At 40.2% G+C, this 24650-nt stretch overlaps 1 long non-coding RNA gene across 1 annotated transcript in view; it reads left to right on the top strand.

Moving 5' to 3' along the window:
* The window catches only part of LOC123648114, a 142016-nt gene that overhangs the window by 77774 nt on the left and 39592 nt on the right, over positions 1–24650 (top strand). Inside the window, exon 2 of the long non-coding RNA XR_006738493.1 lies at positions 19264–19320. This is a non-coding gene — a long non-coding RNA (uncharacterized LOC123648114). The remainder of the gene's footprint in view (positions 1–19263; positions 19321–24650) is intronic.

The following is a 24650-nucleotide window of genomic DNA, read 5'->3' as shown; positions in this document are numbered from 1 at the left end:
CAGCCACCATCAACAGAATTTTCCTAGGGCTGGCGGTTAGTTATCTTGTTGGTAAACCCACTTCATCCCATGCATAGCAATTTCCAGAGAAGGTGGCCAAGTTTACTACACACTATTGTGATCAATATTGTGTCATGACAGGAATGGCAGAGAACCTGTTAATTCTGTTGATGAGAAGCTGGCTCAGAACACAGGAATTCGCGTCAGGGGTTTATCAAAATTAAAATCATGAGGTAAAATATTACCTTTCCACCACTCCATGTTCCCAATAAATCTTTTTGTGAGTCTATTAATGCATGAGGCTGAAAAAATACATTTTATTTATTTATTTTTTTCTAGGCCTGGTCATGCTTTCAGGGGATTCATGTCTTTCTTTCTTAGGAGTACCACCAGCTGGAAGCACAGCAGCGACAATACAGAAAAATATCATGTGCTGCATGGACGCTACGCCCATAAGAGCTAGGCTGCAGTGCCATTCCTTCAGAAGATTCAGCTGTTTCGTAACTACTTTAAAGAACCTCTGACTACTCTCCCCCTTCTGCCATGCCCAATAACCTCTGCATTCACAGGATTCGATGGCTGTTAGGGCACAAAACATTTCGGCAAAGCACTTCGGGCCCAGCCTTTAAAAACATCTGATTTTCATTTTTTATTTGGCATTTTCACATATATCCTTTTAGAAACTTGATTCATTTCTTTTTAGCTCTGGAAAAAATATTCTCGAGTTGGAACGAGCAATCAGGAATGTGGGAACTCATACATTGCGTGCATGTGTGGTTAGTGGTGTGTGCGCCATTTGTACACATCACTGACTGGGGGAAGTTAAATCATTTTTGGATACAGTTTGCGGCAAGAGTATTCAAAGTGCCAACTTGAGGTCTTTGAAGTAACATTTTGTACAACCTGTTATTGAAGCATTTCTTGCCAGCTTAAAGTAGAGGAAGTACCCATTGAAAGGGGAATATTTTCCTTTTCTTGCCCTTCAAGCCACACAGGGACATTACTTCAACTCATCTGAAAAAAAGAATTTATAAATTTTTCTTTATTTTCCTTTCATCAGGTGAGAACATAATGACTTATAATATGACTATTTTCTCTTAAGTTCTCTCTTTCTCTCTCATCTCTTCTAAAGTAGGATTTAATAAACATATGTGTAAATAAGAGATGGTAAAAGTGGGCAGATAGAGTTCAGAGAAGAGCCTACTTCAGGTGGCGAATGGCTGGCTTAGTGGTAAAAGTTAGGAAGGTAAGTCCCAGCCTCTTGCTTCTTGCTCTGAAGTCTAAGGGTTCAAGTCCAAGTTCAAGCAGAGGCTCTGAGACCTGTAGCATACCAGCTTTCTTTCTTGACACTTTATGGAGAAAATGAAGATAATGACCATTATGACATCAGCGCCCCTTCTCACAGGGTTGTCCTGAAGGTTTTAGCTCATTGAACAGAGAAAAAAGTACTTTGGGAGCACAAACGGCACAGTTAACAACGATGCCTGATGACAGACCCTGTATTTGTTTCCCAGGGTTAATGGATTTTCAGACAGTTTTTTAACAGTTCACTCTACTGGGTTGATAATGTGCTGGGAAGTAAAAATCCACATGATAAGAGAATTTTAAAGGCATATCAACTCCATCTGTGTATATCAAGGGTGTTAGATTTTCACTATTGATAAGAGCTTTTCAAACTAACGACTGGCTGAAGGAACCATTAGACTTGTCATAGAGAAAGCATTTTATTAGCTCCCTAAATCCTGGGTTTGCACCATGGCTTTCTATTTAACTTCTGGTCCAGTTAAGGGCAACTTGACTGGGCCCCATTTTTGCAGTCCAGTCCAAAGGGCGCTGCTCCAGGGAAGAGCACAAAGCGCAAAGAAGAGGCAGTCAGGTTGGGGCCCATCAGTTAGGTGGTGGTTGGAAGAAAGAAAGAGACCTAAATTGTTGCTTGCTTCCTCACCAGGTCAGAAAGGTGCCGGCTGCGAAACTCTACCCAGGCACCACCTGGGTAGCTGGCTGCTTCTGAGCAAAAAGGAAATGCTTTCTTAAGTATCACATGTGACAATGCTGTTGAACAACTCCCAAGGGGCACCTGCCTTTCTCTTTCTTTCTTCAACAGTCCATCAGCACAATCAAATCTGAATTAAAACAAACAAACAAACAAATAAAACACTTCACCAACTCTGTAATGCCAGTAATACACCCTAACCAGCCATCTCCTGGGATTCCCAGAGATGAACTATCACCTATGAGACGGGGCACAGCCTGGGTCCCACGTGGACCCCTTGTTCCCTTTGCCACTTCTGTGAGTGTAAGGAGAGCTTGCAGCACCGGGATGCAATTTCCGCAGAGGCACCTGCTGATGAGGCCTGGGTCCTTGTTTGAAAATCCCATTTCCACATCTCTGTCACTAGCTAATGGATCCCTCTACTCTGAGTCAGAAATGGAGGACTCTACAAAATGAAAGTTAACAATTTGCAATAGCCCCAAATAAGGGTGGCATTTCTGAGATCCCGAAGTCACTTCTTTCTCCTAAGTTGTGCCCATTTACAAAGTACCACTGAGATGATAGAATCATCTTTCTAGGAAAACTCCAATTCTCTTGCAGCTTTATGGCTCCTTGGGTTCCCATTCAGGTACCTCAGATGCCCTTTGCTTTGGGATTTCCGGTGACTAGACATGAGCTTTGCAGTGCACAAGCAGTAGCCCACTCTTGCAGGTGGGAGGAATGCCAGCTCTCCGGTGAGAAAAGCCAGGCAAGGATGGAGGTAAGAGAGGAAGCAGAGATAGGGCCTGAAACTTACACTAGCTATTCTCTAGCAAGGTCCATTAATAGAATCTTGTCAAGGGCAATGTAAACAGAGGTTCAAAAAGCATCAATGACAAGTAGGAGCCTTTGTGATGCTGGGAGAGTTGATTCTGCTAAACATACTAATTAAATGTGATGGATTTCAGTGATGGATTTCAGTGTTGGATGATGGGAAGGAAACCGTATTGACTATTTATGATATGCCATCAACTGTGCTGGACACTTTGCACTTGTTTCATTTAATCTTCCCAACAACTCTGTTAGCCATGTCATTCCCATTTTATGGATAAGGAAACTGAGGCTCAGGGAGGCTAAGTAACTTGCCCATAATTAGGCTGATAGCAGAATAGTAGTACTGGTAGTATATGAACTTTGAACTCAGGTTCCAAAGATTATGCTTAACCCACTAAACCAGTTCTTTTAACACTTTTGCACTGAAGCAATTCTCAGGACAGAAGAGGGAATTTGAATCTTGGTAGCAGTGTCAGTTGAGGGTGGGGAGCTAAAGTGGGATTTGCAGCTTGTGGTGTTGTAGAAAGTCATTGTTCAATACAAATGCTAATTTTTAAGGTCTCATGATTTACCTTAAAAATGAAGGACAATGTTACAATTAATTCCATAATATACAGCAGGTCCTCAAATAATATCATTTCATTCAATGTTGTTTCATTGTAACATTGATGAGAAAAGAAATTGGCTCCCAACTGGGGTCATTGTTGGTGTAGAGTTTGCACATTGTCCCATGTCCACGTGGGTTTTCTCCGCGTACTCTGATTATCTTTCATGTCACAAAGGTGTGCACATTAGGTGAATCAGTGTGTGTGTTGTCACAATTTGAGTGAGTGTGGATGTGTGAGTGTGCCCTATAATGGGATGGCATCCTGTCCAGGGCTGGTTCCCGACTAGCCCCCTGAGCAGATGGGATAGGCTCTGGCCACCTGAGACCCAGAACTGGAATAAGCAGGCATCTTAGTTTGTTTTGGGTTGCTATAAAGGAATACCTGGGTAATTTGGTTCATGGTTCTCCAGCCTGTATAAGAAGCATGGCACCAGCATCTGTATCTGATGAGGGCCTCAGGCTGCTTCCACTCATGGCAGAAGTGAAGGGAAATAGGAACTGGCATGTGCAGAGATCATATGGGGAGAGAGGAAGTAGGGGGTGGTGATACCAGGTTCTTTTTAACAACTATAGAACTAATAGAGTGAGAACTCACTCATGCCCAAGCAAGGGCATTAATCTGTTCATGAGGGATCTGGCCCCATGACCCAAATGCCTCCTATAAGGCTCCACCTCCAACACTGGGCATCAAACTTCAACATGAGGTCTGGAGGGGACAAACAACCAAACCATAGCATTCTTTCCCTGGTCCCCCAAACTTGTATCCTTCTCACATGCAAAGTCATTCTGTCCCCATAGTCCAAAAGTCTCAACTTGTTCCAGCACCAAATTAAAAGTCCAAAGTTCAAAGTCTCATCTGAGATAAAGGCAAGTTTCTTCCAGCTATAAGCCTGTAAAATCAAAAATAAATTATTTACTTCCAAGATATAATGGTAGAACAGACATTTAGTAAACATTTCCATTCCAAAAGGGAAGAATGGGAGGAATAGGCCAAGAGAAAGGAATGGCAGGCCTCAATTGAGTCTAAAACCCAGCAGAGTAGACATCACACCTCAAAGCTCCAGAATGATCTCCTTGACCCCATGCCCTGCACCCTGGGCACACTGGTACTGGGGGTGGCCTCCTGAGCCCTCAGGTAGTCCTACCCCTAAGGCTTTGCTGGGTACAGCCCACATGGCTGCCTTTATGGGTTAGGGTCAAATGCCTACAGCTTTTCCAGGCTGAGGTTGCATGCTCAGAGCCTGTGACCCTGCTATTCTGGGGTCTAAAGGGTGGTGGCAGCTCCACTAGGAATTGTCCTGGTGGGGACTCTCTGAGGCAGTAGATAAATAATTATCTCATTTGTTTTTATCAATGTTTCTTGAATGTACATATAGATCACATTTATTTCAATATTTAATATCAGATTTGGTCTTTATTTAGAAGTTTGGTGATGTTTTGTGACTAGAAATATGCCATAGACCTTAGTTCTTGTTTATATCAATTAGGCTATGGTAAGATTGGTTTTATCACATGTTGTTTTGCTTAAAAGTCACAGTTTCTAAAACCTATGGATGACATTAAGACTTACTGTATTTGTTTGCTTTAATAAAAAATACAATTTTTCCTCCATCTCTTCAGGTATAAGTGACCCTCCAGAAGAGGAAGCATGTTTACACCATGACTTTGAATGTCTCCTGAGTACAAATGGCCATTAAGTATGTACCTGCTCTGGTGGTGCAGGGGTCCAGTTCAGAACCACCAAGCTATACAGTGTTACAGAGTGTTGGAAGGATTAAATTAGCTAGTGTACAGAAAGCACTTAGCTCAGAGACTGGCATACATTAAATGTTCATAAGTGGTGGTTATTGTTCCTATTACCAACGGGGCTCTGGGACAGGAGTGGAAATGAGCCTTCATGCAATCTCCATAGACCACCCTTCTCTGGGCTTCCCCCTCTTCCAGCTCTGCCCCAGGAATAGAAGCAGATTGGAGCTGTGCCAGGCAAAAGATGATAGACCTATGATGAGCCATCTCTTCTACAGCACATCAAAATATCTGGGCTCCCTACTTCCTGCCTACAGTTTTGCGCACCCTTGGAGGAATAGTCGTCGGCACTAAGTGCATTTCTTCTGTAACTGCTCTGTAGGTGCCAGCCGATGGGCATGTGGTTTTGGCTGCAGCAAGAGGTGTTTGCCAAGGGTTTCTCCTTAGTACTGTGTAGCAATACATTTAACAGTTTGGCCTTGTTTATTGCAAATAACAAAAACAAGTGATAAAGTATGGTAAGAGAGTATGGATTTTATACTGAAAAAGAGAAAAGCCAATAGGAAAGTATACTCTCTCTTTTTTTAATGAGGCAGACGTTATAACCACATTTCTATGCTAACCAGTCCTTTGTAATGCATAGAAATTTAGAGTTAGGAAGAGCCTGTCTTCTGGCTTAGCAGTGCCAAAGTCCACCAGTTGTTCCTGGTGCTGCCTCCATAACGGTGTCATGTCGCTAGCCGTGGTTATGAGCAGTCTTCCTGCCCTGGGCTGCAGCAGAACATTCCCCCCATGCTTTTGTGTCTTCTTGTCTTTGTCATCATAATTATTCTTGTTCTCAAAAAACATTAATTTTGTTATCTGTTTGAAAGAGCATCACACTAAGCAAAATTTGTGAACAGCCAGATACCTGCCCCAAACGAATTTGTAATATAAACATCACAGCAAGAGGTGGGCAATTCTGAACAAAACATATTGTTCAAATAAGCAGTGTCACAATGACTTCTCAGAATAAACTATTCACAAGATAAACAGACTCTGGGTGGGAAAATAGTTGAGCCAGACCAGAAGGTTACTGCTAATTAATCTTTCATTTTTGCTGAACCAATTTGATTCCCACAACTACCATTTCTGTGGAGCAAAAGAGGCTAGAAAAGACCTTTCTGATGGAAGTTCAAAAAGAGTTATTCCAAGAGTGACAAAAATGTTAGTGAGTGGAGCTCCTTATCTTGGATAATGGAATATTTCCTCTTGGTGGACATGGGCTGCTCTGCCAAGAGAACCTCAGGGAGTGATTGGGAGGTTTTTACATATTATGTAAGCAAGTTTATTCTGGGAGTTCGGGGTATTGTGCGCTGCTGCCTTAACCACATCTGCTCTATTTTCACAATGACCACTTCGTTCCTGGGCTGTGCGGAACATGGCCCACATGAGAGCTGGGGGGACAGCCATTAAGAGGTGGGAAAGCTCCAAAATTACTGAGTTGCTCCCATGAAGCTTGTTGAATTCTGCCTAGAAATAAATAGATTCATTTAGAAATTTAAAAACACTTCCAGTTAAACCAGCATATTGCATTTGGATTCTCATTCACAAAAGCATCTGAAGGCACCTTAAAATACTCAGCTTTTGCTCTCTGAGTCTCTATCTTTTTTTACTTTATTCAGTTAAAATAGGTATTGACCAGAATTTCTTAATGAACTCATAATGCAAATTCTGTATGCTTCAGACTTAAACTCTAAATAATTATGGTTTTGTGTTTGGAAAGTTCATGTCTTTCTTAAGATTTTTCTCAGCTCTATTTGTGCCTACGCCTTCCTCCTTTGCATTGCTTTGCAGCCTACATTTTTCTGAATATATTACTTTCATCTTCACAAAAGCTGGTTCTCGATCTGCTCTCTCAACTTTCTTTTTAAATTGGTTTGATAATTGTTGAAGTATAATTTTTAAAAAAGATAAAAATCATAATTCTCAGGCAAATATAAAACAAGCACATGACAAATGACATTATTTAACTCATTAAATAATGGAGGGGCTGGTAAAATGTGAAAACTAGTCCAAAGGGTACTTGAAGTGTTATATATATAGTCAACGCAACAAAAAAATGTTAGGATAAGATTTATGGATTAGATGCAATCCTGGTCATAAACCTGGTTCACACTGGTAATCTATTCACTCTGGATTGAAATTATTTGTGTCTCTTCTGAATAAAAATCTCCATGTTAACCTCTGCCACTATAGAGTTGTAAATTGTTGTAAGAATTGCAGCCTAGCACTGTACTGAAAGTATACCCAGTAATCTTCTTTCAAAATATTGAATAATTTTTAGACACAGTCTAGAGTCTCTCACATTGCAAAAGGAAAAACAAACAAACAAACAAAACCATAAAAGTTCTCTTACTGGATTCCTCATCTCTATTCATTTCTTCCCTATCTCTCTCATCCTCTTTCATAGCCAAAGTACTAGAAAGAGTTGTCTGGTTTCACTGGCTTCATTTCCTCACCTCCCACTTACTCTCCAATCCATTCCAATATGAATTCTAGAACCATCATGGTTTTTTGTTTTTTGTTTTTTTGCTTTTTTTGTTTTTTCATCTTTTTGCCATGGTCAGCAGTGACCTACTTGTTGCTAGATCCAATGAATATTTTTTATTCCTTATCTGACCTTTCAGCAGCTTTTGAATTTGACCACACACTCCTTGATACATTTGGCTTCTGGCATCTAGTATTCTCCTACTTCTTGGGATGTTTCTTCTCTGCCTCCTTTGCAGGCTTATTCTGTATTACTGTGCCATTACATGTTGGGATTTCTCATGCTGAGTGCTAGACCCTCATCTGTGCCTCAATACTTTCTTCTCTGATATCATTCGGGCCAATAACTTCAGTTATCCCCATTTGCAGATGAAGCACAGATTTGAATCTCCAGGCCAAGTACTTCAGCTCATATATCCATCTGCCTACTTGACATCCTCTCTTTAATTCCTAGACACACCTCAAGTTTAATAATAATAAATCTAAACTTATGAACTCCACCCCACAACACTCCTAATTAAAATAAGTCTTCTTTCAGTGTCCATATCTCAGACAACACTACCCATTCAGTTATGCAAGCAGCAACCCAGAAAGCAATCTGTACACATCACACTCAGCAAGTCCTGTCACCATCAGACTCACAGCGGATGTCTTCCTCCATGCAGAGAAGCACTCCAGAGTTCAATGAAATGGCCTTTAGAATTTAGAAAACTTCATTAAAAAAAAGGTGTTTGATTATTTAATGTGCCAATTATGCCTGAGAAATACTAGGTAGTTTAGATTCTACTGTTACACTCTGGAATGTAATCCTGGTTGCAAATACATATGGGAAATGCATGGGAGTCAGGGTTATAAGGAAGTACCCAGTTTGCTGATCAAAGAGAAGTAGAGGTGGACACGATAGACACATTGTCAGCTGGGTTGATGAGTTAGTGCTGCTTCTCATTCAAGTATGGAGAGAAGAAATCAGGATCATGCTCTAAAAAGAGCTGAAGCAAACTTGAAGGAAGGTTACTTTCTTAGGACATGGGGATGTGGGACCTTTGTTTTCACTGCTGTCTCTCTAGGCCTGGCACAGTGATTGGCATGTTGTAGGAGCTCAAAAAGTGCCTGCTGAATGGACAAGTGAGTGCATAGAACAAACCCGCCTGGAGATGGGGAGGGAGGAAGTATTTCCTGCAGGAGTTGGTGCCTGACCCAAATTGTGAAGGATAAGTAGGAATGTGCCTGGTAAATGAAACAAAGGAAACTCCAGGTAGAGGATACAGTATAAATAAGAGCATAAAACATGGCCTGATGTTTGTGGAAAACAGAAATAGAGTGTTGCTAGAGCAAAAGTGGCAAGAGTGATGGATAAGGCTGAAAAATAAACAGTAGGCAGGTGATTGCTTCATCTTTACCATCTTCATCCATCCAACAACAAACACTTTCTCTGAATTCCAAAAACACTTCATACATAACACATATGACACCTTTTAATACCTCTGTGGGATGCAAGGGCAGGAGCTAACTCTTGCTCACCTTTGTGACCCAGCTCCAGATTTTATTGTTGATATAAATGGTAGGCAGCTGAGAAGGGAGATAATGAATTAACAGTCTTGCTGACTATTCTTAAAACAGAGATAGGTGACGCCAAGCATGAAAATGTAATAGAGTCAAAGTTCATGCTGACAAAAACTACAGCAGTAGTGGAGGAAAAGGATCTGTAACACCTCTTTTCTCTTCCCAGGCCAGGTGGAACATATTTTGGGTATCCTTTCTTATCATAAAACAAAGTAACACCTTATACTGTGCAGAGTGATAGTAGGGATGAAGCCTGAAAAAGGATTATTTTTATTTTCAAGAATAGGAAAAATAAATGCACATAACTTATGGCTGAGTCCCTAGGATGAAAAACAAAATAAAGCATCATCTGTAATATGCACCTTGAAATTAAGGTGGCAAATACCTCAGACTTTTAAAAGATATTTTTTCCCCTCCTCTGATTATACAAATATAGTAATGTGTGTTCAGTGTAAAGTATTAGGATGAAAGAAAAATTATGGGAAATCCCACTAACCAGTGGTAAACAGTTAATTTTTTGTATATATCCTTCCAGATAGTTTTAAATATACACACATATGTGCACAAGAATACATAGGCACACATGTGTTTCATAATGGAGGCTATATTACACATGCTATTGATAACCTGATTTTCTACCTTGATAGCTCAGAGATATTTATAAATATTTATTTTTAAAATTTGCATAGGATATAATCCATGTGTGAATACTCCATAATTTGTCAATCAGTCAATCAACAAATTTTGATTGAGTCTTACTTTATGCCATCAACTGTTGATACCGAAGGTACACCAGTGGACAAAATAGAGTCCCTGTCATCAATCTATGTACATTTAACTGGACGATGAGGAACAGAAAATGAACACATAAATAAATATGATAAATTCAGGTATTGTTGAGTGCTATAGAGAAGCTAAAAGATAGTAATGTGCTAAAGAGTGACTAGGGTCACTTCAATTTCTAGTAATATGATAGACTAAATAGTCTTAAAATAGCCTCTTTTTTATATCCAGGCACACAGTTTAAAAAGAATAGAGTTTTCTTTGAATGCATAGCCAAACTAACAAGAAAGTAAGGAAAATCCTGAAGAACCAAAAATAAAAATGTAAGCAATTGTTGAGACTAATACTGACCACTGAGTCTCTCTGAGGCCACCCACCACTGTGGAGTTGCAATGGCAGCACAAAGTGGAGGGGACAAAGATGGAGCCTGTGCCCCTGTGCAAGGAGGAGCATGAGAAAGGGAAAGTCGTGCAAATGCAGGACCCCTGAAGTGCTACCCCCTCCATGAAAAGGTGGGCTAGAAAACACTCCACCCACTGCCGAAAGGAGATGATGAGAGAACTTTTCTGTCTTGGTTTTAAATCCAGGAGGAAGAGAAAAATGGCCTCTCTTGAGAATTCACCACCACAGCCCTGCCCTTCTGTGGGTTTGAGGTTTTAGCTTATACCACCTGCATGAGCTGGGAAATCCTAAACCGAGAAATTAACACAGTGGTCCCAGTGTGGCAGTGCCTGGGCACAAGGCCAAAACCAAGGAAAATCTCTTGAATCTGAACTGAGGCCCTTTTGGTTGCTCAAATAGCTCGAATAGATTGAAAGACATAGGAAACAAGCCACATGTGTGATATTTGCAATATTCAAGGGACAAAAACAGTTTTAAATGTTCACAGAAGAAATGGAATTAAAGATCTAAGTATTCAACTTAAGAAGTTAGATGGAAAGAAATAGAAAGAAAAAGGAGAAAATGAAAGATATTATAGAAATAAATGAAAACAAATATATAATTGAGAGGTTGAAACATACCAGAAAGTGGGCTCTTTAAGGGCTAATTAAATAGAAAAACCGTGGCAAGCATAATCAACAAGAAAAGGAGAGAAGGTGCAAAGAATATTAGAAAGTGAAAGGGGTACAAGACTGATTGATAATGTAAAGAATAAGAAGATATTAATGTCATAAAATGGATTTGTTTATGCCAATAAATTTGAAAAGTTAGAGAAAATGGGCAATTTTCTTTACAATCAAAATGTAAAACTGATTATAGAGGGAATAGAAAGCCTGAAAAGATCTAATACTGTTCCAGCAATTGGATTAGTATTTAAAAATATCCCCACTGAACAAACAACGAGAAAGAAAGTGTCAGGGGGTTGTGTGGGGACCCACCTGGGGTAGGCTCAAAGCCTCTCTGAGCTGGTACATTTCAGCTGAAACGCGAGTGTTGAGAAGGAACGAGCTGTGCAAAGATCAGAGAACAAAATTCCAAATGTAAGGAATCTCAAGTGTAAAATGTCTGACTGAGGCAGTGAGAGAGACAATGAAAGAGGTAGAAATAAACAAAACAGAAGTAAAAGTTAAACAAAATTTTAAAAATAATAAAAAAAAATTTCAGATACTTGTAAATTTATAGGCGCTAACATTTCCTGAGTTCTAATCTTTGCTAGTCACAGAGCTCAGAGTTCGAAATACATGATTCTCAGTCTTCAAACATCCCTGCAAGGTACAATCTACCTGCATTCTACAGAAGGGCCCACTGAGCCTTAGTGAGCTTAAATGATGTGGATCACAGACACAGCTACTTAGTGACAGATCCAATACTCAAACCCGTCTGATGCCTAAGTCTGAGATTTGGAGCACTTGTGTTACACCTAAGGAGAGAGTGCCCAAAATAAATGCCACCTAGAGCAAAGGATCGCCACCTGTGGTCCCTGGGTCAGCAATATCATCTAGAGCAAAGGATCACCTGGGACAGCAGCAGCAGCATTACCTGGGATAGATTAGACGTGTGGTGTTAAAAATTCTCCGGCCTCATCCTAGACCTACTGAATCAGAAACTCTGGGGGCAGGACCCCATAATTTATGTTTTAACAAACCCTCCGGGTGATAACCTCTGTTCTACAGCCACTAGAAAGGTAGAATACAGTGATGGAATGACTTGGCCTAAGAGTTAGACAAACTTGAGTTTGAGTCCAGTTCTGCCATTTCCTAGCTGTGTGATCTTATAGCTTAAAATTTCTTAGCCTCAGGTCTCTTATCCACAAAATGGACATAATTATAGTATCTATTATAGTATAATAATTATAGTATCTATTATAGTATAGTTTTCATGAGAATTAAGGTAAATGTAAATATTAATAAATCAGTGTCTGGTACATAGTGAGTATTCAATAAATGTTCTCAATAAATGTTTGCCGTTACTCCTCTCTCGTGCCTGGGGTGGGCCTTCCCACATACTGTCCACAGGTGCTCTGCATCCTCGCTTTGCCCTGGGGAAGAGGAATTAGAAAGATGGAAGTATCTGGAGCCCAGAAAAGCAGCTGGGTTTAAGTCCAGGTGAAAGGCATCAGGTAACGAGGCCGGAGAAGCAGGAGCACAAAAGCAGGGAAGGGGCGGCCCCAGCAGCCATGTCTGCGGAAGCCTGGTCGGATCTCCGTGCCTGATCGGACGTGGGAATGGCAAAGCGTCAAAAGGTCAGTGACGATTCTGAGCTTCTAGTTTGGCTGATGAGTGGTGTGTGGTTCCAGTGAGAAAATGGATTTAGGTACATGAACAGGTTTGGGGTTATGATAATATGTTCATATTAAGAACAATGAATTTGTAGGGGGGGGTATGTGAGAGAGAGAGACAGAGACAGAGACAAAGACAGAGAGGAGTTATTAATATTCTATCAGTGTGACAACCTGATGTTCTTTGTGATAAAAGCTGCTGTCTCCTTCCTGCGGGTACCCATGTGATACAGAGGGGGCTACTTGCCAGCGGCAGGCCCTGCTGGCGATGCCACATTCCACTGATACCCAGCGACCGTGGCCCGTGCTAAGTGCAGCATTAACACAAAGAAGTGTCATTCAGGAGACAGAATGTGGGAAGGGAATGAAGCCATCACTAATGAACAGGCTAATGGAACTTGATGAACAGTGAAAATCAATGAGGCAAAAACTGCCTGCCTTAAAAAACGAACAAGGTAAGAATGGATGAGTGCCAAGCCACAGTTTATCTCAAATCTGTGCTAGTCCTCACCCAGTGAAATGAAATTCCCACCAATCTTACACTGTCGCTGGCATGGTCATGGGTCATGGTTATAGGTTATAGGTCATGGGCATCAATTGAGTTCATTCAATTCCATAATATTAATTATGCATCTGTGCAGGGCCAGGTACTGTGCAGGATGCTGAGAATGCACTTTGTGCACTATTGTCATTATTCTCCTCCTCATCATCATCACTATTATTTTATCACTCAACATTATCCATAAAGTCCCTCTACATCTCTTTAGCTGCTAACTACCTATCTCGCAAAATCATAATCACTGTACCTAATAAACTTCATCTGTTATTTCTGTCTGCTCAGCCAGCACATGCTGTGTCTGGGCCACTTTCTACCACTTTCTCTAGTACTGGGAACACCCATGACATCTGAAACTCAAACTGTCTTGAGCACAACTCACAGATTTTCTATGGTCAGGCTTCATGCTAGGCCTAGGAGTGCTTTAAAAGAGGCCTGGAGCCACGGGAATGAAGACTTGGTGATGACTGAGAGTGCCCACCCTGACCTCCCACCTAACAAAGCAAGGGAAAAATGAGCCTTCCACAGACAAACCCAAAGTCTTCGGAGTATAGGCAAATCCTCCCCTGGACAGAGATACTAAAGGATCCTAAGTTAGCAGGACCAGTCTAGCTGGCTCTGTATCTTAAACAGTGTCAAACAGTGGAATAATCAGTGGCCTAGAAGCCTTATATTCTGTTCCTGGCTCTGCTTTCTTGGAAAAGTCAGTGGATTTATCTGGGTCTTGATTTTCTTACCTGAAAAAATGGCCACATTCAATGCAAGCCAGAGTATTTTAGTGTCTAAGCTTCGTTGTAACTTAGTTACTCACTACCTGCTTTAAGTGAAGAAGACATGAATCAGTGCTTTACATTTTCAGGAATGTATTTCCCCACTCAATGCCGTATCCCTTATCAGTGATTGAAGTTGCTTGTTTGCATCAGAAGGCTCTGGGCAAGTCACACCTGGGTATCTTTTCTTTGTTTAAGAGAAGCAGCATGTGAAAGTCTTTTGTCTTCTGATACAGAAGCCACACCCTACTCCCGTGGCCTTTGTTGTGCTCTATTGGCTACCACAGATGCCCTAACTTGTGAGCACCTGCTTAGATCTTTAGCAAGCTGAACCACTGTGTCTTTTGGCATTTGTGCCTTCCGGTCTCGAGCCTGCCACTTCTCTTGACAACTGGTGTCTGTAAATACCCTGACCTCTGTGAGTCTGCCTGGATTTCTGACTTAATGATTTGACTAAACCATGGTCCCTGGCTCATGGTGGCTCCTCACACCCATCTCGGATCCTGGGAGACTGCATCCATTCTCAATGCACTTGGTTAGCTCGGGCCTTACACCTTGGCCTGTGTCTACGACTCACGATCTCCCACTGTCGAGATGACAATGTGCAGATAGGATTGTACAAAATGGTCCTTGGCTGGCCTAAAGAGGCTGTTCACTCAGTTGGAGGCTGAGAAGAAGAGATGTCAGTGATAATTACTAAAGCTGGATTCATTTCTTGCTATTTGCTGTGTTCTAAAAACCCTGCTAGGATAAAGGAATGGAAAGGGTTTGAACTTGCTCTGCCTTTCCGATTAAGGACTCGCTTAAAGGATCTTGCTCTAGTTCAGGTATGCATGATAAGGTCTAGCAGCTGCCACCTTTATTGTATGGAGCGACTTCAGCTAACCAAAATGAGTCAGAACTGTGCATTGTAAGCAAGGAATATTATTTCTGTCATTTTTGGCTCCCAACAAAATGCCAGCAAAATTACAAAGTAATAGCTACCACTGTGAAAGAGAATAAGAAATAAACTTTTTATGCCTAAGGAAAAGCTTTCCATTCTCGTTACTGTTACAGGGCAGTGCAGGAGCCTTCTGTGGGCCTTGGCACTAGATGTCACATAAACAATCATTTGCACACACTAGGCATCCAACTGTGCTCTGTTCCTGGGGTCTGCATCTATTACCTTGACAGCGACAGAGAAAGAGTTTTAAGCAGATTTATTTTATATACTGCAATTGCCTCTTTTGTCAGCAGGAAAGAAATCCAGTCAAATGGATATTCTTTTAAAAAGCAGCATAAGCATTTTTAAAATTGAATCACACCGTATAAGACTTAGCCTTTCTTTCCTTTCTCCCACTTCCCCCTGAATTTACCACACGAACTTGGAAGTGACCTGCCTTCTCGTTCTCCCACGGAGAAGGAGAAAAGCTGTTGTCCAATTAAGCTTTAAGTGTGCATCCAACCCCTGTTGAAAATTTGAATGAAGAAAAGGCCTCAAGTTGTTGTGCAACGTTTAACATATCTCCATAGCATTTCCTGCTTTGCTTCAGGGTTGAAATTTGCAGGGTCTAGACAGGGTGTTGATGGGGCATCCTGGAGTTTATAGAAAGTTTCCTGTCTGGAGCTGGGAAAGGGCCATAGACTGGGGAAAAGTCCTATGTTATTGTAAGGAATTGTCTCCCAAGATTATGGAGGCTCAGAAGTTTCAAGCCTTGCAGCTGGCAAACTGGAGACCCAGGAGAGCTGATGGTGTAGTTCCAGTTGGAGTCTGAAGTCCTGAGAACCAGAAGCGCCAATGATGTACGTTTAAGTCCAAATCCAAAGGTAGAAGAAAACCTATGTCCCAGTTCAAAGACAGTCACATAGGAAGGGAGGGAGAGGAAGAGAGAGAGCAAGAGAGATGCTTAGAATAAATGCTTTTTATTCTCTTTACTCTTCCAATGGATTACATAAATCCCACTCACATTGGGGAAGGCAATCTGCTTTACCTGGTCTATCCATTCAAATGTTAATTGCATCCAAAAACACCATCACAGACACACCCAGAATAATGTTTAACCAAATATCTGGGTAACCTGCAACCCAGGCAAGTTGACGTATAAAATTAATCACCACATGGAAACAATTATAAAATATAAGAAATGATTGTAAATCCACTGATTCAGTTTAGTTTAGGACTCGATGAGTTCACAGATAAGAAAACATACTCCGAGAGTGGTCTGGCTTTCTTGGACTACTATGTACCTCTGGAGAGCCCATCACCAACCTGGCCGGCATTTCAGGCTTCTAAAGAAGGGGTTTGCTTTATTAGGTCCCCAAACAATGAGGAGTTTAGACTGTAAGCTCCTCTAGGAATAATGACACATCCTGTACCTTATCTTTGGCATTTTTAAAGACACCATAGAGAAACCTGAATCTCCTTATTTCTAGCTCTGAGCTATCCTTGTTATATCATACCTAGTGGTCAGTGCATTGTTCTGTTTTGGAAAGGAGCAGGAAGATGAGGGGTGAAGGATAAAATGTAAATATCTTTAAATGGTGCAGGTGAATTGTGCTGGTCATTTCCACTGGGTAGATGACAAGTGTCTGAGCCCTGTGGAAAAAATAGAGCATTTTGCAGCAGAAAATTTGAATTCAATTGTGGCTCTGCCATTTCCTAATAGCGATATTTTGAGCATGTCCCTTAACCTCTCTGAGGCAAATTTTATTTGTCTATTAAATGAGGATAATAATACTCGCTTGTCTTCCTGTCTCATCTGGTATTTGAAAAGGTCAAAAAAAATAATGAAAGGAATTTGTGAATACAACGTAGAGTGTGAAATAAATCCATTCATTCAGCAAATATTATTTGACGCCAGGATGAATTAAGCAGATAGCAGCTCTCAAAAATTTGATAATTTAATCTAATAATCATCTATATATATGCTGGTTTATGAGAGGAAGCACATTCATTGAAGTCTGGAGACCAAAAGTAACTTCTAAACAGTGCCCAGTGATGCAATTTTAGAAGCAAGAGCAATAGCTAGTCTCATATGTTCAATTCATCTCACAGGATTTGGGTGGAGGGCTGGGAGGGCTCCTATCAGAAGCACAATAATACTCATTCTGGTCATCTCTGTATAACTCAGTTAAAGTTTTGATAGCTCAGCTCTTGCGTTTCTGGTCCATTTTCTAAATATCAGCCTTTCTTTTCATTATCACTTTCTAGAAAGTCCAATAAGAAAACACGCTGAAAGGGAGATGAGAAAATTGCTTGTTTCCTAAGCAATATTAGGCAGCCTATAGTTTTTATCCGTCTAATGATTCTCAGTTCAAATATGAATTTATAGATATATTTAAAATTATCTCAAATGTCAACACCCTTTAACATTAATACACAAATGTGTATAGTGGTTTTAAACTCCCACCTGCTTAACTGAGAAGACTAGTCTTGCAGAGCCCTCTCTAAATACTTCCAGGAATCTCTGGGCATACACATGTGTGTGCCTGAATCAGTCTTTACCATTTCTTGCCAATGCTAGTCAGCCTGTCCAGCGTCTTGGAGTCTCTGAAGTTAAAACTTTACTCTTAAAACTATATTTTTATAGTTGTTATGGCTGCTTTTACATAGCTGCAAATTTATAGTGCCGGAAGTGATGACACTGGAGCGTGATGGCTGCACCTCAGGGCTGGAGATCTTGCTACCGCTCTTGAAAAGAGAGCAGGGGACACTCCAGTTTTAAGCTTAGCTAGATGCTGGGAAGGGTCTCCAGTAAGGAAGCTTGAGTCCCATTGTGCACAGGATTTAATGTTATGCTCCTTTTGATAGACGTACCTACTTTATTCCAGGCGAGCAAACAAACACAATGATGCCTGGGTCAGGATGACTTTCGGTGTCCCCTACAACATTTGCCCTGGACCCTTTACTCTCCCCCAATGTGCTTTCACTAATATCTCTCTCCCAATACTCGGGCTTGCATCTGGTTTGGATTCACTTTTTAAAAAATGTACAGTCTTTTTTTAAAGTTTATTTTTAATTGACAATAATTGTGTGTATATATATGGAATACAATGTGATAGTTTGATCTATGTATACATTTTAGAAATATTCAAGCAAGCTAATTAACACATCCATCACCTCACCAACTAATCCTGTTTTTGTGCTGAGAACATTAAAAATCTATTTATTCTTTTAGCAATTTCCAAATATACATTATTATTAACTGTGGTCACCATGCAGTGCAATAGATCACTAAAACTTATTCCTCACATCTAACTGAAGTTTGTACCCTTTGATCAACATCTTCCTTTTCCTCATCCTTCTCCGGCACTGCCCCCAAGTCTCTGGAAAACACCTTTCTGCTGCCTGTTTCTGTGAGATTGACTTTTTTAGATTCCACATATAAGTGAGATCATACACTATTTTTCATTCTGTGCCAGGCTCATTTCACTTCGCATAATGTCTTCCCATTCCACCCATAAGGTTGCTGTATAGTATCCTGTTGTGTGTGTATACTATCCTTTCTTTAACCATTCATCTGTTGATGAACTTTTCGGTTGTTTCCATGTCTTGGCTATTGTGAATAGTGTTGGAACAAATGAATTTACTTTTTAAAGTTGTTCTTCTCTTGTTGGGGTCATTTTAATCCATCTGATGCATTTGATGACTGTACACCAGTGGGTGAATAGGCTTCCATTCCAGCATGTTCTTCAGGTCTAGTGTAAATCAATGGATGAAACAGATTCGCAGGGGCTGAGTGTTGCCTTTCTACCCTCTACGAGGTGAGCCCTCTAGCCAGGGGTCCTGTTACTAGTCTCAGACCTTCCTAGTCTTCATTTCACTTTTGGACACAGTAAGCTCTTTTTGCTGCAGGGACTCTGCACTTACTTTTCCTCTCCTTGGTACCCTCCCCCCTTGCCGATTGCTCAAGTCTCAGCTTAACTGTCCTCAGAGAGTCATTTTCTCTATTGTATTGCCCTGTTTATTTCCTCCATAGCACTTGTCACAATCGGCATTTATCTTATTTACTTGTTTTCTTGTTTCATGTAAGAGCCATGAGAGCAGCTGCCGGTAACCACTATATCCAGGGCCTAGCATAGTGAATGGCACAATACTCAACACTATCAGTTAACATTGATTGAGCACTTACTGCTTGCCAAGTGCTGTGCTAAGTACTTTTACATCTATTAACTCATCTAATCTTAACTTAATCCTTTTTACAGATGAGGAAGCTGGAATTTGTGAGGTGTTTAAGAATCTGGCCACACGTCAAGCGCCCGGTAAGAGATGGAGCTACAGTTCAGTCCTATTAGTGTGACTACAGAGTCCAAGAGTTCACCTTTGCCTCATTCTACCTCCCCTCATCTGCTTCTGAAGGTGGTCATGTTAGCATAGATCAAGGTCATGAAATGGTCCCCAGTGCCATTTTTCTTCTTAAAAGTTATCTCAAGTTGTATTCATTTGCCCATGAACAAAATTCACTGTGTTTCCGTTTATCTTATATGACTCATGGGGAACAAGTCCTGGGTCACAAAAGCTGCTTCAGCCCTGGCCTTTAGGATCTGTTGCAGTATCCTCTCTAGAACAACTGCTCACTGGCAGAAGGAGGATGGTCACGTGTCTCCTGCTCATTCAACAGGCCCCAGGCCACTGCCAGAGGCTTTTTTCCTCTCCATGAGTAAGCCTTCTTATTTCTCTTCTATGGGTGGTGTCTGTTCTGACATCAATATTTTTTCTCATTCTATGTGCATGTACTAAGTATGCTGTCGTTTTCTAATGCCTGCCTGCCATACTGACACCAGCTCCCTCTGCATTCATGCCTCCTCCTCACTCCCTGCGTGACAGGGCAGCAGATTGCACAGCTTTGAAGGGACTGGGGAAAGATGGTTTTGTTTTTCCCCATGATACATTATTTCCTTTCACAGTGAGCCGTTCCTCCAATACTGTCTCTGGGGGACATGTTACTGCTCTTGCCTGGAGCTGCCCTGGTTATTTGGTCTGGGCTCATGCACAGCCCTAATTCAATTTACAACGCAGTTACATAACTGTTCCCAGTTCTCCAGTTGACCTTGATGTCAGGCAGCGGTCAAGTTGTACCAGCCCAGAGAAAGGAGGAGGAATCTCTGGTCGGTCCTTGAGAACATTTGAGCTGGGGTTCTGGAATGGAATGTGGCACAGAAACGCCAAACCAGACCAGTACATTCTTTGGGAGGTCGAAAAGCAAGGGTTGTTGATTTTTTGAGATAGATGCTGTTGACTTTCAGGGCAATCCTGTGTCACTCAGAATTAGGATTGCTCTTCTCTGACCAAAGATGAGGGGGCTCTCTCCTGGTCCCATGAATCCCTGTAAGCAGATGAACCTTTCAGCCTCCATGGGAAGTACTCATAGGCATGTCTTCATCTTGGAAATTTGTCAAGCACAGGCTTTTAGCACATGCTTTTCTGAAGAGTCCCAGTTTACTCAGTTGTAAACAGTGACAAGAATAGCTAAATTTTGATACTTCTGGTCTTAATAAAGCCAGGAGGCCAGGGGTTTCAACAAGACAGCAAAAATGCAAACTAAAGCCTGGGCAAATTAGTGAAAATTTCAGAAATTCAATAGTATGAAAACTCTCTGTGAGCAGATACTGTTAATTTTGTTCTCTGTTGTCTCTTCACACCATGAATAGTATCTGGCATGGACAAGGTACTGAGAGAATATTTGTTGAATGATGTCTAGTACTATTTATGGATTGTGGCAATTGATGTTTTTCTAGTTAATTTGTCAAAGGCTATTATATCAGAAGTTTCCAGAACTGTATTTTACATATTTTAATCACATATGTGTCTGTGCAAATAAAACACTAGATAAATATTGTACAAATGTATACATATATCTATATATGTCATGATTAATGACTATTAACTGGTTGGTCAGTTATGATAAACTCATTAGTAGATTGTGTCTGGATTTAAAGGTTTAGCCTTAAACAGAGTTAAGTTACACTAATTGACTATCCTCATTGGCAGAACTAGCTTCCCTTGTGTGAGAGTTACATAGTTGCCCTAGGTTCCATGCTTGCTTTGATGCTCTGCTGCCACCATCTTGAAATTCTTAATAATTTTTGAGCAATGGGACCCCATATTCATTTTTCACTGGACCTCACAAATTATGTAATTAGTACTGCCATAAGTATAAAGAGAGCTAGTGTGAAGAAATACTATCTAATATCATCCATAGATGTCATCAGCCCTGAGAAGAACAGCTGCTTATTAATTAAGGCAACAACTAGAATAACATACATATCAAGAAATGAATAATCTATTTATGAATCATTGGAAGATATTAACTGATTCATTAACCTTACCAATGACAAACGCATGATACATATATGCTTTCAAGATGATAAGGGGATATAATTCATGAATTTACTGGTAGTTCTTCTCTGCTGTGAACCATCTATTTCTGCTTTGATCTGCCGAAATTCTTTATGTGCCAAAATTCTACAAATTTTCTGGGTCATAAATATTTGTCAATCACTCATATTGGTTACCTTTATCTTTTTTGACAACAGAAACATTCCCATTCCCAACTATCCCTATTTCTTGGCCTATATCACATTTTAGTACTCGATCAAAATCAATTTGGAACTTTAAAACATGCTATCTAGTTCTTCTAGAAAAGTTTTCCACATAAAATGATTTCTAAAATTTTGCCCCTCATAAAGTGTACGTATGGAAACATAATAATTTTTTAAACAATACATAGCCTAGAAGTAAGTACATAATAGCCACTGAGTAAATATCTAATTAATTAAACTGAACTAACTAGTTAGTAATTTTCTGTGTACCATACATTAACATACACATAACTTTTGCATATCTTTTTCAAAATTAAACTTCTAAACAGTTGTTTTTTCCCCCCAAAATTTTAAAGTTGCCATAATATTAGATGGTAGCCTACACAAGCTGCTTATATAAAAACAAATACAAAATGCTCTTTGTATTTTCCAAACTAGGGAACTGAAGAAATATTTAAAAATGTCAAATCTTTGAAACAAATGGTGATGATCTTTTGGTAGATCAAATTTTTCTAAACTCTTCCCATTTGAAAGCACACTAACTACTCAGGATTTGCTTTGCTGAACCATTTAACACCCGCTTGCACCTCATAAAGTTTCTTGTGTTTGTAATTACAAAGGATATTTCATGATAACCTGTTTGTTTGTTTATTTGTTTATTAAAATGTCAAGTCACCCAGCACATTGGCTGAGCGGGGCAGCCTGATTCTCATGCATGAATCGATACATAGTAGTGGAGTTGCTGCTTTAAGTCAAGCTGGGGCCAGATCCTCACAGCCAGATAGTTCTTAATTGCTTCATTTTCTAGACAGGGATTTTCTAAAATATATTTTCTTGCAGTGAAGAAAAGGTTTTAAAACTTTGCTTTGACTTCACACTGGGAATAAGGAATAAACAGATGGAAAATAATGGGTTTCTTCAATACTGTCTTGATGGGAGAAATATTTTCTTAAACTCCACCTTTTTCTACATATTCCAGCAACACTAAAATCCTGTTTTTCATTAGTTTGATTCTTGTTAACTACACGTCATTTTTCTCTGGGTAGAGTGGATAACAGATGGAGTACCATCCTACCATGGGGCACAGATAGCAAAAATGTTCTCAAACTTTGACATCGATAGAGAATCTAAAATTTAAAATCATACCACCATATCCATCTTAGCAAAGAGAGCGATCATTTATATTGTTCTTTCAAAAAACGGCTCAAGTCTTTTAAGTTTCTTCATTTGGAAACAAAATCCCCAGTGAAAACTAACAATAATAACAACAAAACTAAAAGAACACAATGAAATAATGACTTACCACACGTAAATAGGCCAAATTAGAGCAAATAATCTCTGAAGAAAATCAACTTAAAGTTTTTAAATAGCTATTAATTTAGGCATGAAAATAATCTTCAGCCTACATGTCCAGGCTTAAAGAAACAAAAAGATTAGGCTTAAATGAAAATCAGGAGCCACCTTAAAAGCATCTACATCTCCCATCATTTTCCACAAGGTCTGCTTTTCATAAAAACTGTTGTCTTTGAGAAAATTCAACCCTTCACGTGCTGCAGGCAAATAACTCTCTTCTTCTCAAGGTTCTCGAATGGAGACTCAGATACCGCAGGTGATTTTTCCCAGGTCTTGCTGGTTTGTCTGATTTAAAAAACCTATTTTCTCCATAAATGTTCTTCTTCATTCAGAACATAAAACACTTTCAAAAAAGTCTACATGCTTTCAATAATGATTACTTAATTGGTACTCATTGCAAAGAGGAAAAGAAAAAAAAATGAAGAGGCTTGAAGGGACTGGCTAAAGTGGGTGATCTACTAGGATGTTGGGACTAAGTGAGTCCCAGACCAAAAACCTTGAACAGAGCATTCTTGTTTTCAAATGAGCTAGGAAGCTGGCAGGGGTGTGAGCTGAGGAGACAGGCATGAAGAGGAAGCATGTGTACCTGATAACGTGTGCAGGGTGGCACAAATTCAGTATGCAACCCATGCCTTCTACTGATCAACTGTCTCTGACCAACCATCTGTAAGAGCTGGTAACTTAGCTTTTGATCTAGGTAACTTTTCAAAGACACTGGTGTCACCATGTGTAAATAGGAATTTGACATTGACTAACACTCCACGATTTAGAGAAATGAAGTGGATTGTTAATGACCGTCTTAGTCAATTTTCTGCTGCTATAACAGAATACCACAGACTGGGTAATTTATAAAGAAATGAAATTTATTTGGCTCAGGTTCTGGAGCTATCATTCATCTTGAGGCAAATTCCCTCCAGCTGTGAGCCTGTGAAATCAAAACAAGTTATCGACTTCCAGAATACAATGGTGGGGCAGGCATAGGATAGACATTCCCATTCCAAAAGGGAGAAGCAGGCAGGAAGAAAGGCATAACTGGTCCCAAGTAAGTCCAAAACCCCACAGGAAAAACAGTATTACCTCTTTTTTTTTTTTTTTATTTCAGCATATTATGGGAGTACAAATGTTTAGGTTACATATATTGCCCTTGCCCCCCTCTCAGAGTCTCAAGCGTGTCCATCCCCTAGACAGTGTGCATCACACTCATTATGTATGTGTACACCCATCCGCTCCCCCACACATATCTGCCCGACACCCAATTAATGTTATTCCTAAATGTGCTCTTAGGTGATGATCAGTGAAACCAATTTGATGGTGAGTACAAGTGGTGCTTATTTTTCCATTCTTGGGATACTTCACTTAGTAAATGGGTTCCAGCTCTGTCTGGAATAATAAAAGAGATGCAAGATCACCATTGGTTTTTTTGTGGCTGAGTAGAACTCCATGGCATACATATACCACATTTTATTAATCCACTCATGTATTGATCGGCATTTGGGTTGTTTCCACATCTTTGCAACTGTGAATTGTGCTGCTATAAACATTCAAGTGCAGATGTCTTTTTTATAGAATGTCTTATGTTCTTTTGGGTAGATGCCCAATAATGGGATTGCTGGATCAAATGGTAGGTCTACTTGTATCTGTTTAATGTATCTCCATATTGCTTTCCACAGAGGTTGCACTAGTTTGCAGTCCCACCA

Source organism: Lemur catta, chromosome 12, assembly GCF_020740605.2.
Source record: "Lemur catta isolate mLemCat1 chromosome 12, mLemCat1.pri, whole genome shotgun sequence".
Lineage (NCBI taxonomy): Eukaryota > Metazoa > Chordata > Mammalia > Primates > Lemuridae > Lemur > Lemur catta.
This window is presented reverse-complemented; position numbering and strand designations above follow the sequence as displayed.